Genomic DNA, 14306 nt, shown 5'->3' with positions numbered 1-14306 from the left:
AATTGACATAAAAAACCAATTAAAGATTGAACTCAGTAATTCGGGTTTTTTTCTCTTTCTGCGTCTTACTTTTCTTGAGACTTTTGTATAGGTAGCTGATATTTTAACAATTTGCTAAAACGTGATTAACAAGAGAAAGAAATCTAATACAACAATTAGAATTTTTTTCATCTATGCAATTAATTTGAAACATAGTAATGTAAAAGACAAAAACAAAATTGGATGTCTTAGGTAAAATGGGTTTTGGGGGTAAACGTGGTATGAATTGATTTTAGAGCTTTAATAGAATGTTAGTTGATACCCCCTCTCTCGAAAAAAAGATCGACCAAGACCACAAATTCAATTTACTTAACATTGACACAGTTTATATATTGAGATTATGCAATCAATCAATGATTGAAAGGTCTTTTGTGTACAGTTTTACTTCCTTGTATATATTATGACGTGCACGTCCAATCCACAGCATATTTTGTTCAAAATTGTTCTGTTGACCATTATTTCAATAACCCTTTTTTTTTTTACATTCGATTTTTTTTCATTGGCATACTTAGTTCCTTGTTGTCTTTTGTTTGTATACATACATATTTGACTCAACTTTATGTAAACAGTATTTTGTAAAATGCGTCTTTAAAGGTACTTTCTAAAGAGCCGCCTGTGAAGTTGAGCAACAAATCTTAAACCAAAACATATCAGCAATTGAAGTATTGGGCCATGCTGGTAGTAAACTGTTCAGAGCATTTATTTAAAAAATCTTTGTTCAGAAGACCAACACCCTCATTTCTAATACCAAATCCTGACGGCGAAATAAATGCAACTAATTTATTTCCATTGTAAGTGTGCTGCAAAACAAGCAAAATAAGATTTTTGCGAATATAAATAGATTTGATCCTTTTGACAAAACCAATCTTTTCATTACAACTTATTTTTTGATACACAAATAATTTTCAATTATAGCATAATAATTGTTCAAGAAGGTTTAAATAGTAATGCTTAGGTTTTGATATTATATCCCCTCCAGAATGATAGGGGAGACATCAGTCGGCCAAAGAAGCACAATTTAAATATGAGTGTCTGTCTTACTTGTGTCATTTTAGTACCTCTTTATGCAACATATATTCTTTATAAAAGCTTAACGTCAATTGGTTAAATAAACTATGTGAACATTGTCATCTGTTGAAGATAAAAATCAATGGTTAATGTCAAGTTTAAATGGATGCCTTTAACAAAATGTGGAAGGGTAGGTTTTTATTATTAAAAAATAGGAAGTAGGGGAAGGGGTACATTTAAATGAAGTTGTACATATGATGCTTTTCGAGAGTATTTTAAATTACCAAATAAAATGAAAAAGTGTTTTCAAAATTGAAAATATTTTGATTAAAAATACTAACGTGGCTAATGCGGTTACCATGTTTATAAAAAACAAAAGAAAAAAATCTGTCTTTTCATTGGAATATAGGGTTGTAGGTTTGTTTTCTGAAATGTATTTTGTATGAACTAGCCTACATCTTGTTTTTCGAATACATTCAGAAACATTTTGTTACTAAAACTATTTTCCATGTAAATACCAACAAGTATTTCAGATTTTTTTAATAATTGTCATGGATTCACAAAATCAAAACATATCAAGAGTAGTACTTCTGTTTTCGATTATAGTCATTATAACAATAAATCAAATAGCAGGAACTATTTCGTGTAAATAAAGATAACGTAAATGCACTTAAAATCTCACAAATTCATACAGCTTGCAGTGCTCTCGTGTGTATGTCAGATTAACCTCATTCTTTCGCGCCTATAGTTATTGTTCTAGTTTAAATGGTGACGTTCCTCCTCATTGTAGTTAACAAACCTGCCATTATACACTTTAATATGTTAAATTAATCTAATAAATGAGCAGCGAGACATATTAATGAAAAACGATCTGTACCAGGGTTGTCTAAAAAGTCTGTGGACACATGATTTTTCATTCTGAATAACGACGCAATTTTAAGAAAAGTATTAAAATATTTTAATATAATTATACTATAATAAAACCAGAGCAATGTACATTCTTACACCGGAATTATCTGTACATTGTCTATACAGGTCGTATGGTCCAGTTAACGTTGAATTTTAACGGTGTTTTTATACCGTCGTAGTCCTTTGTTTCCCAGAGTATGGTGTGTCATTGAGGGTACAATCGCACACTCCTTAAAAAATCGCCTGTACCACATGTGGACAAGTCATCTCGATATGACTTTTGATACTTCCTGTTTCCTGCATTATTTGTTTCACTTCTATCGATGTTTAACTACAGTAGACACAGATTTTTATGGTGGTGCACTGTTCCGTGTGTCAGCTGACGTCGCCTTTTCTGGTGTTTAAAGACAAGCTCTTGTCGTCGTATCTTTTAAAAGACTCCTGCTTGCTTTAAAACAGCTTTAAATGACGAAGGAAAATAACTTACACAATACTACAGTGTTACTACGTTAAAATTGAATATTATGATGTGTTTGGCATTTTTTTAAAAAATATTTTGAATATGTATATCAAAAAGCTGAATCACGAAAATTGGTCAATTCTTATACTGATCCGTGTGTATTTCCGCGACCCTTTAATATATTAATATTTTAGTTCAATTCTATTAAAAACATTAAAAACCACTTTAGTTCGATTTTAAATTTTATGAAAAACATTTTGGTTTGTATGATGTATCTATTACATCCGTCTAAAATGACAAAAACGCGATAGTCCTCGAAGATTTTGGACAGCTCTCGTATATTATGTTTAATAAAAACATATGACTTATAACTGAAAAGTGTAAAATTAAAAACAAAAACGCGCACTGCAAATTGATCATAAGTAGAATATATGTTTGAACCTTTCAAGACAAACTTAGTCGAACCGATTTTTAAATATTTTGTTGGAATTTGATTTTACGGGGCAACAGTTATTTTTATATTCTTTTAAAATTATATAATCATTCATGATATCAAATAATGTAACAGATATAAAAATAAAAAAAAAATTGGATAGTTATGTAACATAAAATGATAATCAGTTTCAAAGTCATTGCACAAACAGGCCGAAGACTGGCTCTTAAAATCATGCATTGAAAATAATGCATGTTAAAAACTTCCGGGTAAATTCAAACGGGAAATCCAAAGCTTATACAATTTCTTCGAAGAATGCAGAGTAGACAAAAACTGGTTTTATTCAACCAGATACTGTACCATTTTTCAAACGGTGATTGTTTAGGTACATCAACACATTCAAACGTTTATATGTTGGTGACACATTTGAGGATTGAATTTCGTCGACACAATCAAACTTTGTTGTCGACGGAACTTTAAAGAATATCGATTTTGTTAAAGAATAATAGGAGTTCAAGCTAAATGATATCATGCAAACATTTTATCTTTGACTTGTTTTTGTTATAATAATGGAAAAAATTACATAAATATACTATTAGATAAAAATTATTTGAATTTTGACACAATAGCAGATATCAAACATTTCATACGCAGTGCGTCGAAATGTGTATCAAACGTACATTTGAAGTTTCGTCTTATTTACGTTGTTTTCCTATACTGGATGGATCAGGACTGGATATTTTTTTCATTAATTTTGTACCATAATTACAATCGTCTTGGCATTCTGTCTGTACAGCAATGTCCGGTTCACGTCTCTATTATGGAGAAACATTATGATCTACTACTTCCGAAAAAGTTTGGATATGTCATGATTTTGACCGAAGGTCATTTGTGCAAGTACATATACAAGATCACTGGAAGAAAAAGCGCATATGTGTCCTCTCAATACCTTTCGTAGAAAGAAATATCATAAGTTCTTACTTCTCACAAAGATTACGTATGACCTGAGAATGTGTTATGATCTTTACATAAGTTCACTAGTGCATAGTTAAGGTCACAGTAAAATATTACACAATCCCTGTTATTAATTGTAGATAAAACGATCAATTGACGTTCAAAATGACATCAAACTGTACGAAATTCAAACGTAACGACGTCAACCGGGTTTTTTTTTTTACACTAGTATAACTAACTATAATAGGCAATATTCTTTACACGATCTAGATTTTTTTTTTGATAAACAAAAAGCGCGCTACTACTAGAGTTAAATTATCACCATCAGAACAGCTTTTTAAAATATTAGAATTTATCGCTAAGGTTAAATTCATTTATACAAGAAGCAACAGACTTGACATGGAGTCTTAAAATAGAAATAAAATAGAATATATCCTAAAATAGAACATAGAAAAGCGACATACAAGGTTGTCTAGCTGATAGTTATTTTAATGGGAAGTGACTCCATTTTGTATAAAATTCTAACATCCGGTGATGTTAATACATTCCAGGTGTTTTTCCGAGCTTGCCGGAAAGGCCCGAGAAGTTGCGATTGTGTTGAAGTATGACAAACGGGTCGAACTGACAAAGATGAATTTGCTTGTTGTGCAACAGTTTACTTGCGAAGGGATACTTGAAACAAGCTTAATATATTTGTGCCGATTACGTGAAGTGAATTTAGGTTAAATCTTTCAATGCGTTGACATTTTCACTCGTGACCATGGTTTTACGTTGTTTTGAATTTCGTTTATGCTTTTTAACTTGAGGGGAAATATCGCCTGTATTTTGGAATTTTCACGTATCGAATCAAATATAGACTTCGCTAAATCAGACAGTTAATTGTTTACCTGCGCAAAATGAGCAAAATATGATTTACTAACAACATATTATATTATAAATACTATACATTCTATTGGTAATTCGGTACGATCTCTGCGTTATGGTTGATTATAATGCAACGTGTTTTGTTAAATGCTCTGCAATTTCAGTCTAAACGAAGATTGTTTTTGCTGCTAGAAATATATAGGTATACATTTATTATGAAAAATAAATTGTGCTCTCTCTTTGTTTTAGTGCATATTTCTTCTGTTTTAATTGTTTACAATTGTCACTTTTCTAACCATATTAAGCTGTGTCAAGTTTTGAATTATAAGCAAGACACAGAGCTTTGCTCACAGAACTGAGGCCATGCTTTTGTTCATTCTGAATAGGAAATACCAAGTTAAAAAAAATTAAGTTGAATGTAATTAACTCTTGTGAACAAAAAATTGACTCAAACCAAGCAGAATTGTGAGTTCTGTATCTTGCTTACAATTCTACAATTGACGATGAAATTTTGATTTACCACTAGAATTGTCTAACTAAACGTTAAATACATGTACTTGTACAGTACAGAAAAATTAAAGGATGATATGCTGTGACAACTTTTTGGGGCCCCCTCTTTATTCGATGAATCTACACCAACTGTGTTTGTTTTTCAGACACAATTAAATAAAGACGACCTCTTTAAATCAGTTTAAAGCATTACTGTTACGGGGATAAATGTACTATCGCTATACTTAAGAAAAAATTACAGCGAAAAATCATATTGATTTGTATCCATTTGTTAACGTTGATTTTGAATAAAGATGAAAATAAAGGGTAGGCCTTGGTAAAATAGAGCTATATGCCTGTCAAAACATTGTAGTCTGGGGCTCATTGAGAGAGATGGGGGGGGGGGGGGGGCTAGACTTTATCAGATAAAATAAGTACGGCAATGTCTAACTTTGCAAAAACAGTGGGGGGGGGGGGGGGGGGCTCCACCCAGTTCCGACGCCTATGCAGTGATTATACATATAATAGCTCTTTAACATATCACATGACAACATTTTTTCTTCGAGTGTATTCATCGATTAAGTGAGTAAGGTTATAAAACGTCGCACGAGTTCACGCCTGGTAAACAACAATCGTTTTTAATTTTACACTTTTCTTCTTTCACATATAGGAATTTTAAAAATAAAATACAATAACTAGCTAGTACAATGTAGTTGAAGATGAATATGTACCTATATGCATATTTTCATATATAATTTGATCGTTTTATAAAGTGAGGGGAATACTGTATGTTAAAGACATCTTTAAAGAAAACGGTAATTTAAAAAGTACAAATGATATACTTGACAGGTTAAACAAAAAAAGCAATTGGATCTGCGAGTATAGAATAATACAAAAAGTGTTTAAGAAATTTGAATTCATGTATGATTTTTCTAAAATCCCCTATATCAAAATGCAACAGAATGACGAAGAATACAAAACTAAATGTTTTTATTCGAAGCTTGTAAAACTCAAATTTCAAAGTCCAATTTCACAAGGAAAGCTTCGTAGGGATTTCCAAATCCCAGATAAGGAAGTTTGGAAATCAATACATTCCAACAAAATTAAAAATGTCAAAGATAAAAGTATTGCGGAATTTAATTATAAACTTCTAAACAATTTACTAAGTAATAATATGTTAATTAGTAAGTGGAATAAAGGGGTAAATAACAAATGCAAAATATGTAAAACCGAGATAGTAAATGCACAGCATCTAATTTTTGATTGTGTAAATGTAAAACATGTTTGGCATATGGCAAGCCAATGCTTAAATTTTACTATTGTTTGGAAAAATGTCATTGTTGGTTTTTTTGTTGATGATAACGAAACAACAAATCTTTATAATATCTTCCTGTCATTTATTGCATTCAGAATTTACAAATATACAATGTTCTGTAGAGTTGAAAACTTAGAAGAAACAAGTCAATCGTTAAGATGTATATTAAAGAGAATACTTTATCATATTGTTCAGTTCTATCTTTTTTTTTTACATCGAATGAAAGAAAAGAAACTTTTTCAAAATTTTGCATTTTTACTATGAATATGCATTTATCCTTTAAATATGTATTTATGCTTATATTTATTATGTATGTATATATATGTTTATAGACGCCCACCCTCCGAGGGAGAACGTCCCTCTGTTGTATACAAGGGTTTCTAACATGGACACTGACTTTGACTGATGATAGTGAAACCCTTTGTTATGTGTGGGCCAAAAAAAAATCACATGTAAATTATCAATGCAAGGATTTTTTCACATTTTTCTGTTTAACACATACATGTATAGATGTACGTACGGTGTACATGTAGTATCTTTATTTAAAAGAAACCATATGTTGATTTTTTTCCTTTTTGCTGATTAACTCATACACATATACAGTGTACATTTTTAGTTTATAAAAACCTGATATATATTCTAAATTTGTTTTCACCATATGCTATTTTCTGATATGATATTATATAATTGTTTATAAGGAATCAATGAATGTTTTAAAAAAAAGTGAGCGGACAGAACTAAAATAAAGGGAATTGGAAGTTAACAATGTACACCTACCAAAAATTTAGTTTTATATCTTTCATAGGATCTTATTTTTGGTAAAAATGGTATTTCATATGGTCAAAGGTTAAGTATAGGAAAAAAAGTGTAAAATTTGGATACAGTTTATTTTATGTTATTCTTTTTTTCTACCGAGGATCCATATTGCACAATATCCTTTGAACACCCATATAAAGCCACTGTTGCTCAGGTGAGCGATGTAGCCCCATGGACCTCTTGTTGTTTATGCATTTGATTATATTGACTATTTTCAAAAATTGACATTAACTATTGATTGCATTCATTATTGTTAATATGATATTGCTTGAATATTTTTTGCATTGATTATCACGATTGATTGACATTGATTGAATACTTGATTTCGTTTATTGTACAGGCATACACCTGCTCACCAAGTGGGTGGTAGGTCGGTTGTTAAACCATTGGTAAGTTTTGTAAAATAAATAAGCCATGATCAAAATTGCCAATTGGTGTTCTGCTTTATATCGTTTATAAATCTTTACCATCTATATTAACTTTAAAGACAGAGCCATTTTATAATCGAAGTTAGAACAATGGTTAAAGAATAGGCTAGATAAGTTACATAACCCAAAAATAAAAAAATAATCTTTTCCATATATTAATTTAGAGGTTTAAAAGACTCTGCATAAGTGCAAGTACATGTACTGTTATCTAACGTATTATCGAAGAATGTATACATTTGAATGTTTTGATTCGCTGATATTGGGCTTGCGGTTTTTCAGAAGTACTAGACTTTGACCCATGCGTGCACGGGTTGACAGTGCGTATCGGACAATTACGAAATATATACATCGACACACTGAATTGTTGACATCTACGTAACAAAGCTATAAACCTACAATAATGCTATTAATTTCACTACACTTTTTTGAGTCAGAATAATCTGTGTCTCGAAAAAGGTCCTCGCCACAGTTAGAATGCCTCCCATCAGAGACATAACTTGAATAACATGTCTTTGCTCCCATATACCCGAAAGCAACAGAAAATTGAAGATGTATTGAAAATAAAAGTCAAATTTATCCTAATAAACCTTTTAGCGACTGTAAATACCTTTCATCTAAAATTTTAATCCATATAATCGAAGAATTCAACACCTTAATTTCACCAACGTACACGTATTTTCTTTGCTACAGACACAATACACGGAACGCATTCTATCGTAAAACCAGGCCCGTTGAACGTTTATCATTTTAACGATAAAACATTCTTTCTTCACTCTCCTAAGAAATACAATGTGAATTTTTTTGCATGGAATCAAATATTTTTTTGCCAACACGAAGACAAAAGTAAGTACTTAGCTGATATGTATAATTGTTATTTTATAATTTCTCTCATAAGAAATCATAAATAGCAATATAAAGCAAATTTCCAATGAAAATGTACACGCATGTGTATTGTTCTGAGTTTATTCATGGAAATATTATATTGTGGACACATAAACTAAAAAAAACACGTTAGCATGAATGTATTGCGCACGCGCAAGATTTTAAAATCCGAAAAATCCAGATGAATTCCGGGATCTCTTGAGGAATTTTCGTTGATTATTAATTAGCGAAGCTTAATTGAGAAAAAAGAAAACAAATTGGTAATCTTCAAGTACCAAAGATGTTAAAAATATATAAACCAAAAGACAGTACTCTTCCGATTTCTCGGTATTAAAGCCCAAAAATTTAAGTCTATTATTTTAATATAGTAGTATAGATTCGAAATGATAACTGCAAACGCATTGACAACGTTAGTAGAATTGTTTTCTTTTATCTCATGTAAGCTAATAACAAACATAAACACACATACCATGTTAAATGTATGAATCTCAATAGGAATCTGAAAGCACTAGTGTATATACTTGTAAGTGGGCACATATGCAATAAATTAGGAACAACGACACATCAGGACACAACACAACCAACACCAGATAAATTAGACTGTTTACACAAATTAAAGTATTCTTGATTACACACATTAGTGCCAAAATTGTTAAATCACAGTCATAAACAAGAGACACATATCCTTAACAGATATTTTGCGTAAAAAATGCTGAAAACGATTGATACAGTCAATTAAACCTTCAGTAATTTAAAAAAAATACCAGATCAAGTAGATACAAAAATTATGTTAAGGTATATGTATGCATGTGAATATTATTTATATTTATTGAATTTCGAAAAATAACTCATTTGTAAGAACCATACGTACTGTGTTGACATTTGCGTTGAGAAACTGAATGTTAAAACACATGCCAAAACATCAAGACATGTTATGGTATTTCTTTTATATACCAATAAAAATGCAAACTACCTTGAAAAATATTATTAAATTGGCACAAATCATCATATGATATTCATTGAATTATGATAGTTTAAAAGCTTGTAGATTGCTTTCTTACATGCTTAAATTTGCACACACAAAAACCAAATTCACTTTCAGAGCAAACAACCTAAATACACGTAAGTCGTCTAGATAGGACAATAATTTTCAATAACCATGTTTGGATGACAAAGTTTGCTTTGGTCATTGAATAGTCTAGGAAAGGAAAGTCGCGTAAAATGAAAAAAAAAACCATTTCATTAAAAGAGAATCTTTCAATTAACGGTTATGACAGCTGTGCTTGAAGAAAAATATATATTTTTTTCTACTAACACGTACTGCTTACACTTTCACATGTTTTAGTTTGATCGTCCCAAACAAGAAACCTATTTGGACAGTCTCTTGGATGTAATTTACGATTTGCGCACGTAACATAACCATTACACGTCTCACATGACTGGTAATCCCCATCACACATACGGTCACAATGATCTACACAGCCCTTAGTTGTACTGTTGTAGCACTGTCCTCCTGATCCCGACCCAGATCCACCACCTTGGTTATCTAAAGAGACCACATACAAATTTAATATTTTTTCCTAATAATCTTTGCAAAAGTAAATTATACGCTAAACGCTGAGACTCTCTCTCTCTCTCTCTCTCTCTCTCTCTCTCTCTCTCTCTGTGGATAAATCGATAAATCGATCGATCGATGTATCTTAACTATGTTAATGATGTAAATGATAAATACCTGTCTGGTTCGTGCCGTAGGCTGTCATGTTCCTTTTGAACTCTTCAAACAATTCCAACACCACAGTTTTTAATTCTTGCATTGACGTATCAGTCTCATTCCTTAGACTGCTTATTTCATAACGTAAAGTTAGTGAATCGTTTTTTAAAGATATTAATGCTGCATCAAATGCATCATTAAACACCTTTAACTCCTCAGATAATTCCAAGGACTTTGTTCTCAGTTCTCTTATTGACGTTTCAGTTTGATTACGCAGATTACTTGTTTCATCCAATAATGTGTGTGAATCGTTTTGAACGGACACTATTGTTTCATTAAATGAATCACTAAACGTCTTAAGCGAGCTGGCGAGTGTATTGTTAATTTGATTGTTGCCTGAAAAAAAGAAATGTTTATTGTCAACAAAATTAATACGTATTTAAATCAAACTATACATGTATAAGTTGGCCATTTACGAAAGAAAGTTTCCAAATATCTCGTTAAAGTAAAATATCGAGACAACAAGACGATGTTACACTTCTAGAAAAGACTTTTACATAAAGCCCTCAAATAACCAATCGAATTCAAACAAGTTTATTTTCACCGTAATATTAAGTGGTAAACTTTTTTTTTGAAATTTTTGTGCAGATTAATGATCAATCCTTTTGAAGCCCTTTAAACTATTTTTAAAGTTTAACTGAAATTTTCATTTTTATTAACAAACCAAAGACGTCTGAGAATGTCACTCTGCACCAAGATCTGAGTGTTCATTATACAAGGATTAAAAATTTAGTTTGTTGCAAATAATGCCTGTATACAGATATGTAAAGAACATTTCAATAAAACATGATTTTACGATTGCATATTTGCTTAGTCAGCATCCGAAGTGTTTCTCTTTGGAAGATATCTTAAGTTTTTAAAATTAAAGATCACTTCAAATTAAATCTCACCAGAAGTAATTGAGAAATGCTTGAAGTTTTAAATCATCAAACCGCTTGAATGATATACTCTCACATTTAAGTTCAACAAGATACCATTATCTTCTTTTTATACACGCAGTGGATCAATTTACGGTACATGGATTTTGTTGGCACCTTTTTTCTAATGAATTAACATCCCCGATACATAACGAAGAAAAGTCGTTTTCCCAATGAGTATAAAAGCAATCAAACGACTTTGTCTCAAAATAACTTTATTCACCTATCGATCGAAATTGTTCCCAACAAATAAAAAATATTTTTTAAGAAATTTTGATCGCAGTAGGTATTTTATCACATAAATTGTTATGCTATGCATTGTAAAAAACACATTTTCTTTATAAATTGAAGTAAACATGTTCCCACCCTCTATTATCTGTTTCTCCAAATTATTGGCGTTCATGTTATTGAACGTGGAAAGTGCAACGCCAATCGAGATGCCGAGGAAAATAGCTGTCAAGATGGCGCACTGACAAGCCCTCTTTATGGAACAACTTTTATGCTTCAAAAGAAAATGAAGTGTTAAACTTTTTAAATAACTGATAATGCAAAGAAAAGTATTTCACTTTTCTGTATGAATAAAACTTACTTAATAAAACTTACTTTAGGTTCGGACTGATCCCACTCCGTGTCTCTATGAACGAGATCTGGTTCTAGATAACAGTAAGTCGGCCTTGCGGAAGGTAGAGGAGGGGGCTAAAATCAAAGTAAACATTTGGTTTAAAATTGGGTTTTTATCTAAAACTTGCAAAATAAAAGAGGTATAAGACAAGGGTGTCCTATCTCAGCACTTTTATATCTGTTTGTTGTGAGAATATTGGCATATAAATTAAAACACAATTCAGAAATTCAAGAAATAAATATATCAAACATGGTAGACGATTTAAAAACTATTCAACATGCGGATGATGTCACTTTAGACTTGAAAAATATTTCTTATTTAAATGTTGCAATAGAGACTGTTGAAGAGTTCTGTAAACACGCTGGATCAAAAGTAAATATACAAAACGCAATGTATACTACTTGGTAGTTTGAAAGACAAATATAGAAATATAAGCGGCATTGATGTAACCAATGATGCTGTTAGATGTTAGGGTATTTATATTGGACATAATAAAAATCAATGTTATGAACTTAATTGGTTACACTCTTTTCAAAATATGCAAAAACTATGCAAAGTCCTGGAAAAAAAAGAAAATTAACTATATTTGGAAAATCATGCATTGTTAATTCACTAGCTATATCTAAAATAATTTATGTGGGTTCTATTTTACCTATGCCTGACCCTGAGTATATTAAACAACTGAAAAGTAGCATATTTGATTTCATTTGGAATTAAAGAGATAGAATAAAAAGAGATACTGTGATTGGAAGGCAAGAAGATGGCGGTATAGGAGTTGTTGATATTGAATTGAAGTTTAAAGCTTTGAAAGCTGCATGGTGTAGAATATTGATTGACAAAACATGCATAATTAACAAAATAGTTGATGGTTACTTAAGAATTTAAAATGTAGATATCAGTTATGAATTAAACGTATCGGAGACTTAAAACTCTAAATTTGAAATAATTTTTAAACTGCCTATTTTTTTTTATAGAGAAGTATTTTGTAGTTTCAATGATTGTAAAAAAAAAAACATTCACATTAATAAATTATCTGATACAAATTTTGCTATACAACGAATTTGGAACAATTATTTGTATAAAACACTCTGTCATAAAAGTTGGATTCAAAGCGGCATACTGTATGTTAAGGATCTTTTTAATGCTGATGGCCAATTCAAAACGTTTCAAGAATTGTCATCTACTATAAAAGAAAAAGCTCACTGGATGTGTGAATATAGAATAGTTAGAAATGCGATATATAAAAAAATCAATATTTATCTTAAATTTGATATGAAATATTGTCAATATATACAAAAAAGTATCCAATTGTTTTTTTTCTTTTTACATTGTATTGAAGACAAAAAGTGTAAATTTTTCTACCAAAGTCTGTTGTTTAAAAAAATTCAAGCCTCCCTGTCATCAGGCATTGTTTAAAATACTTTTTTCAGTGAGAAAAGTATATTGGAATGATATATGCAAAAATAAAGTAAAAAATGGATATGACAAACGAAAAATATGTGAATTTAATTACAAAATACTGAACAATACAGTGTGCTGTGACAGCTTTCTTTTTAAATGCAAATATAGGTCTTCTGCTTCTTGTAATATGTGTAGCAAAATTGAAGATGTAAAACATTTGATTTTTGAGTGTGAACATGTTAAGATGATATGGTCAACTTTAAGCTTAGTTAAAGGATTTGATATACAGTGGAAACATGCTATTTTGGGTTTTTATTTTGAGAGAAATGCAAAAAATAAGCTATTTTAGTACTATTGTGTCGTTCATAGCATACAAGATATTTAAATATAAAATGTGTTGTAGATCTCAACAGAGTCATGTAATGAATTAGTTTTATATTTGAAAAATAATATGATACAGTATTGATGTACTTGTAAATATGTCAAAAATACAAATGTTTAGAATTAATATTGTGAAATGTGCAGATATGCTGTAATTGGTATAATACATATATTATTACTTTATTACTAACTATCTTTGGCCGAGATAGTATGGTGTTGTTAATGGGCTGTTTTGTAATGTGAAATAAAAAAAATGGGTTTTTATACGAAATAATTTATGACGTAACATGATGAATACATTTAACTAAAAAACAATAACCCGTTCTCTGTTTGCAGAACTCATTTAATATGAAAGTGGTGTTTAACACGACACTTAATGGAAAGAAACAAAACCTCACTCGGTTAAATATGACTAAATGAGACTTTTTAAAAGTTTTTTTCGGTAGTTTCATTAAAGAAGAGGCCGATGGACCACATTGGTTACCTGAGCAAAATAAGTAATAATTTAGTCAGCTTAATGGAGTCACGTATTATAGAATTTAATTATATAAAACATTTAAGGTGGTATGGGACACTTCCATGTTGTGACGTATTGTTTATCGAAATAAACAATAAAA

At 30.6% G+C, this 14306-nt stretch overlaps 1 long non-coding RNA gene across 1 annotated transcript; it reads right to left on the bottom strand.

The window, feature by feature from the left end:
* Positions 1 to 8712: 8712 nt before the first annotated feature.
* On the bottom strand, positions 8713 to 11784 carry LOC117693137 (uncharacterized). Its single transcript, XR_010714318.1, has 3 exons — positions 11652 to 11784; positions 10330 to 10704; positions 8713 to 10143 (listed from the first exon to the last, which is right to left on the bottom strand). It is a non-coding gene; the product is annotated as an uncharacterized lncRNA (long non-coding RNA).
* Positions 11785 to 14306: the final 2522 nt, after the last annotated feature.

This window comes from Magallana gigas, chromosome 5 (assembly GCF_963853765.1).
Source record: "Magallana gigas chromosome 5, xbMagGiga1.1, whole genome shotgun sequence".
In the NCBI taxonomy this organism is placed as follows: domain Eukaryota; kingdom Metazoa; phylum Mollusca; class Bivalvia; order Ostreida; family Ostreidae; genus Magallana; species Magallana gigas.
Note: the sequence above shows the minus strand (reverse complement) of the source record. Positions and strands in the feature narration are given on the sequence as shown.